Source organism: Telopea speciosissima, chromosome 7 (assembly GCF_018873765.1).
Source record: "Telopea speciosissima isolate NSW1024214 ecotype Mountain lineage chromosome 7, Tspe_v1, whole genome shotgun sequence".
NCBI lineage: Eukaryota > Viridiplantae > Streptophyta > Magnoliopsida > Proteales > Proteaceae > Telopea > Telopea speciosissima.
This window is the reverse complement of record NC_057922.1, coordinates 23,489,249-23,496,268: the sequence shown is the minus strand read 5'-3', so window position 1 is coordinate 23,496,268 and position 7,020 is coordinate 23,489,249.

The following is a 7,020-nucleotide window of genomic DNA, read 5'->3' as shown; positions in this document are numbered from 1 at the left end:
ATTACTTTCTGCAACTGGAAGTTGATATTTCATTTGTTTCTGCAGCATCATTGGGATAAATTCCAATTTTTTGCTTGATATTTCATGTGACATCTTAATGCAAGAGTAAAAAGTTACTGCTCTTTCCGTCCTTTCACGACTGTTACTTCCTTTCCTTTACTGCTTTCACATATAATGGCATCCCTTCCAACTCAGAAATGTCTTTAACAAGTCATGCTACATGTGGTTAATAGTATGATACTGAATACCAAACCCTTTGTCTTCCCTGATAGTTCTACTGATAATAAAGGGCATCCTTTCTCAAACTTCCATATGCAGATCATTTTCCTCACAAATTAAAAGAAATTACCCTTCCCTTTCTATGTTGTTGGATTGTGTCATGACTTGGTTTTGTTTTTAATACCATTACCCTTCCCTTTCTATGTCTCTGGTTTGTTTCTATGCAATAATCAAGTGTCTGATATGTTACATGTAACCTTGTACATTCTTTATTTATTTATTTAAAGAAACTCAGTTTGGGAGAAACTCCTACCAAGAAAGGAGAGATTTGCAAGAAAAAGAGGTGGTTGAAGCCATCAAATAAAGAAGAGTCCCAGTCCAGAGAAGCTGAGGATTTGTTTAGAGCATTTTATCACTAATTTGAGTCTGAGTTGATGACCAGGGTAGAGAGATGAAGGCTTCTTGCCAAAAGTAAAAGCATCACGGATTGCGTCCGACTCCATGGCTGAGGCAGAGAAGCTAAGTCTGTGCTTATTCTTTGCTGCAAGATACTTGCCTAGATGGTCCTTGATGATTACATCCCTACCTCCATGTGAAGATAAAACAACAGTCCATGTGCCATCAGTGGAAATAAGAGCATGTTCTCTTGAAAATTCCTCCGGCCTAGATGCCTTAGATGGAAAGGCAAATGGAACTTGTGGTGGCTGCCGAAGAAGACCCACACGACTCTCCTCCACTGTGTGTACAAGCTAGCCATAGTGCTGGCAGTCAAGTCTGAGTGGGCATGGTTGAAAATGGCTCCATTTATCGGCTTCCAGATTTGCCAAAGAGGGGAGGGTAGGACCACTGAATATTGAAATCCTGAAGGTTAGGAATTTACTTATAATAAGAGAGAAGAAAAGGAAGCCGATCCTTAAAGTGCTGGCCATGGAAAAGTTTGGTGTCAAAACGAAAAGAAGATGCTAACCAACATGCTCTTGCAAATGAGCATTTAAAAAAGGTGTGAATTATAGATTCTTCCTCATTGTAGGGAGGGCAAACAGGGGAGGGGGAGATGTTTATGAGGAATAGCTATTGGTTTACTACTAGGAAATTAGAGCTACAACGACAGAGGAAGAGTTTTAATCTTGGGTAGAGGCACTAGACATAGATAAGCTCATTCAAATGGAGAGAGAGTGGTGTATGACAGTTGACCTAGCCATGAATTTCCCATTCTTTGCCTTCACCCAGATCTTGTCATTAGTAATCTCAACGCTAACTGGAATTTGGAGTATAGCTTGAGCTTCTTTGAGTGTAAAGAGTGAAGTAATAGATGAGAAAGCCCATTGTTTAGAATTGGGGTTGATAAGATCCAAGACTTGCAAGATGTGGGGATTCTGTTGAGGACTAGAGATTCTACCACTAGGTAGAGTTGGAACCCAAACATCTTTATTGATAGAGATTGAAGTGCCATCACCAATTTTCTTTTGGAGTTCCTTCATCAAAACATCTCTCCCCTTGAGAAGACTACTCCAAACCCAAGAGTATGAAGAGTGAGGCCACGCTTCAAGGAATTGTGAATTAGGGAAGTATTTGTCTTTCAAAACTTGCACCCATAATGCATTATTTGAAGTAATTATTCACCAACAATCTCCAATACTGTCAAATTGAAGCTTTTAAACCCCCGAAAACTGAGGACTCCTTGTTTTTTGCTCTTACGTAAGGTATTCCAAAGCATCCAATTGGTTCCCTTGTTCGAATTGCCCTTCCACCAAAAGTGTTGAACTAGTTTGTTTAAGCTTTTATATGTACTTACGGGGAGAAGAAACATTGACATTGCATAAGGAGGAATGGTAGAATCAATAGATTTTGACGAGTACCTCCTTACCAGCCATTGAAAGATAATTTTCTTTCCAACCAGCTAACTTGTCTTGAACTCTCTTTACTAGTCTGGAGAAGAGACTCTATTTGTTCTTCCAAAATCAGTAGGTAGGCCTAGATGTCTTCCACGATGTGTGACCTCTTTGAATCTTAGAATAATAGAAGCACTTTGTCGAATAGCCAAAGAATTGTTTGAATTGAAGAGAACACTAGATTTAGTAAAATTGATCTCTTGACTCTACTAGACAATACTCAAGATTTATGTCTTTCCTCGTCTAGGGATGAAATTAGTAAAGCTTTATTTTCTCTAAGTCCTTTAAAATCTTTAGGTCTTGATGGATTCCCATTAGCGTTTTTTCAGGAATACTAGGATGTGTTCTATGTTGAATTGGTTGCATTTGTTAGGGAATTCTTTTCCTCAGGTACTCTTACCACCGGTATCAAACAAGACCTTACTCTGTTTGATTCCAAAAGTTAAGAGCCGTGAAGCTGTTGATCAACTTCGACCAATAAGTCTTTGTGGAGTGGTTACGAAAGTGATTACCAATGTTATGGCTCTCAGACTTCCACATTTACTTGATGTTCTTTTCTCTCCAACGCAATTTGCATTCATCCCGTCCAGACTAATCTCTGACAACATATATACAGCACATGAAGTGAACCAAAGGGAAGAAGTTTGTCATCTTGAAGTTGGACATAAGGAAGGCCTATGATCTATTGGAGTGGACCTTTATTGAGGCAATTCTTCTTAGAATGGGACTTACCCCAAAATAGGTTTTTATGATTATGTAAGCCTTTCATCAGTTTCCTACCATATATACGCTCGTAGTGCATTTTTAACAAATGCTAGGTCTACCGGCTTAATTTGTGGTATATGCATTCAGATCCTAGGTACTCCCATTCATTTATTATTTGTTGATGATTGCATATTATATTTTGAGTTGAAACTACAAGAGGTTAATCGTATGATGGACTACTTGGATGTTTATTGCAAGGCCAGTGGCCAGTTAGTGAACCTAAAGAAATCTTGTTTGAACTTTAGTCCAAACACACCGGCTCTTTTCAAATGGTGATTCTCGAGGATCCTGAAAGTTCCATATGGGGATGGGATTCGCAAATATCTGGGTCTCCCAACTGATTTTGAGGTCTCCATGGTGGAGTTTTTCTATGAGATTAATGACAAATCAATTGCAAGGATGTAGAGCTGGAAGCATTAGCTTTTATCTCAAGTAGGTAAAGAAACACTCCTCAAATCTAAGGCGCTATCTATGGGTACTTTTGTCTCTTCCCATTGTTGTTTACTAGTGGCTCCTTGTGCTCGATTCAACAAGGCAACAATTGATTTTATTGGGGAGATAGCTCTCAAGGCCGAGAAATACATTGGATGTCTTGGAAGAGGTTGTGCCAAACCAAGTCTATCTGCTTACTAGGATTTCCTGATCTAAATCTTCATAATAAAGCTTTGTTATGTAAGGTGGCTTGGAGACTAGAAAAATCCTACTTCCCCATGGGTTTGTTTCATGAAATCAATTTATTTACCCAAAACGAATTTCCTCCATGCATCAAAGGGACACCAACCCTCTTGGGCATGGCATAGTATCTTGTTGGGACATGAGGTGCTACAAGAAAGTTTAATATGGCAAATTCCCAACCACAATGAGGTAAATATGTGGGAGGACCAGTGAATCACAACATTACTGGGGTTTAAGCTCCAATATGGTTGGCCTAACAACTGCTCTCTCTCCAATTCGTTTCTGACATAATTACACCAACAAAATCTGGAATATGGATTTATTTAATCTATATTAACATCAAACGGATGTTAATGCAATCACGCAGATCACCCTTCCTTTATTCCCGTGGGAAGATTGTCTTGTTTGGGCAGGTAACAAGGACGGGAGATTCAGTGTTAAATCGGCCTATCATCTAGTATGTAACTAGGATCATAAGCAAAGCATCTGTAGGCCATCATCGTCCTACACTTCCAATGTTTCCACGGCACCAATAGTTTTTTTGGACCATATGGCATGCCGGACGGTTCCAAAAATTAGGAGTTTTCTGTGGTGGGCATGTGCAAGGACTCGCTACATGTGCAGCCTTGGCGCATTGCAAAGTTCCTATTGATCCTCAATGTGCTTGTTTTGGGGAGCCTATGGAAATTCTAGACCATATTGTGCTTGCATGCTCTTCTTCGCAAATCGTATGGTTTGGGAGCTGTTTGACATACATCACCCCTACCTCAGGACTCCTAGTATTTCACAGTGGATCCAAAGTTGGAGTCTATTCAATAACCTTGGAAAAAATATTTAGCGCCAAACTACTAAATTGTGTGGTACTTGTGGAGAGCAAGGAATGACTACTCCTTGGGGAGGCATACATGGACACCTATGGATGTGATTATTCAGGCACAAAAAGCACATCAGGAATTCATGCGCAGGCAAAATCCTTCAAGTTCTACTACTAGGGTTGGTACAGTCTCAGTTCATAACTCAATAGCTTGGTTCCAACCTTGTCGGAATGAAATCAAGATAAACTGTGATGCTTCCTTGGTTCTTGGCGAGCAACAAGAAGAGGGGAGGGGGAATTCATCTTTAGAAACAATACTAGTTTACCTTTGTTTGCAGCCTTAGAATCGGCAATATTTATGGACATTCTTATTGGTGAAGCAATGGTAGTTCACTCTGCTCTCCTTCAAGCGATAGAGGATAGTTTTGACCACGTAGTTGAATCAGACAATTAAGCTTTGATTGACTTCATCACTGGAGCTCGGTAGATTCCTCCGCTCCCAGTCTCTTCACTCATTGAATATATAAAACATATTGCCTCATAACTTGAGAAATGAAGGTTTACTCATATTCCAAGGGCAGCTAATGTTGTGGCTGACTCCCTTGCCCAAAAGGCCTCGTCCTTGACGTGTAGGATGGACCGGCCACTTCATATGGCTCAGTTATGCCTTGTATAATACAAGTCTACAACAATAGATTTGTTTCCTACCAAACAAAAAACATCTCCCCAACTCTTGAGAAGATCATGCCGTTGTCATCAAAAGGTAGATGATAAATTCGAGTGCCTGATCTGTTGATTTTTATTCCTCCAGGATGTCGAGAAGCCTCTACGTGCAGCATATGGCATGAAAAAGCTTCTTGGCATATGATGAATAAATAGGGGCTTAATGGGCAACCCTGGCAATGACCATATTTTGGGGGGGGGGTGCGACTTGACCAATTATATTTCCACTGACTTAGACATTATATGATAATGTGGTAACACATTGCATAATCTAGTGTACCCAAGTACTTACAAAACCGAGTTTGAGTAGCATTTTTTCAAGAAACACCTATTCAATTTTGTCATAAGCCTTACTAAGATCCAACTTAAGGGCCATAAAACCAGATTTACCATTATTAGTATGCATTTGGTGAAGTTGTTCATGCAAATATACATATTAAAAATTGCTCTAGAGGGAATGAAGTAACTCTAGTAGGGGCTAATGAGTGAGTGGAGAATCGATTTTAACTAGTTGACAATGCACTTCGCTATGATCTTATATATCACAGAGCAAAGATTGATGGGTCGAAAATAGCCCATCACCTCTGGGTGCTTTTGCTTGGGCGTAAGGGCAATAGCCCATTATTAACGAATTGCTGAATTGCAACTACTATGTCAAGACCTACTACATGACACTGGTGTTGATAAAATTTCCTGGCGATTTTGATTGCTAAAAACTTTTGGAAACGCACTTCCTAGAAAGTTCTCAATGCCAGGTGGTTGAGAAGAGGAGTATAGATTTTAAAAGAAGTACAAATCAAGGCTAGAAGAAGTGAGCTTCCAGGATCCAGGGATAACTTATAGAAGCTTTGGGTGCCCTTCCCATATGGCTTCAAAGTAAAACCCTTACTGTCTTCTATGTTGCCGAGGCATGATATTGACATACATTGGAGTATGTTCTGAGCCAACCATGGCGTGCCGATGAACTCTAATGGAGTTATGCTCATTGAGGAGGTCCCCATTATCGAAGACCTTATTGAGACTAGCCATCACTAGGTTTGCCATTGCCTTTCATTTGACCAAGAAAAGGAGGGCTGCTAAATTTGAGTTTCAATAGGCTTTATTCATTAGTCACATTGCTGAATCCTAGAAGCCTCTTCCGTCGACCTCCAAATTTCAACTCCATAGCAAGAACCTCGTAATAATTACCAAGGCACAAGTATGGTCTTGGCAAAATTATCTCTTGCAATTCTTTGCCACGGTCCTCCCAAGTTGAATGAGCTCCCTTCAAAATAACTTCTGACATTTCATTTTTGGCTCAAAACCGTACAATAAATATACCGGGATGGATGGGTAAATTGATGTAGCACAAATAGATAAATCCCTTAGAATGTCTTTGCAGATCAACATTAAAATTTGAAGAAACCAATTTGCTTCCCTCCCCCCCCCCCCCCATAAACAGGATTATAAAACAAATTATGTTCCAAACTATGATCATGTAAAATATGGAAGCATAGTTCAAATTATGGTTAGATCATATGGTTATGTTCAAATGTGAATCTAACTTCTCCATACTTTCCTTCCTTTTCAAGTTTGGTTGAATGCCCAAAATTAAAATCAAACAGTCAAAATTGGGACATACAATAGATTCTAAATGCCATGATTTAATTGTTTGATACTATCTTGAGGGTATTAAAGTTCTTTTGGGGAAGTTGCTTGACTAAGCAAGATGGCTCTAAATTTATTAAAATGTGCAACCAATTTGAATACTTGAAATTATGCATTTTCGAGTGTATAAAACCAGGCTTATGTGTTCTTGGGTTGGTAAATGAGGAGCTAAATTAATATAATTAATATTGCTGGATTCTTCATATTCATTTTAAGGGGAATTTTTTCCTTTCAGGTTAGTAAAACAAGGGCTCATTTACAGTTTGTCAATTGGCTTGGTGTTCT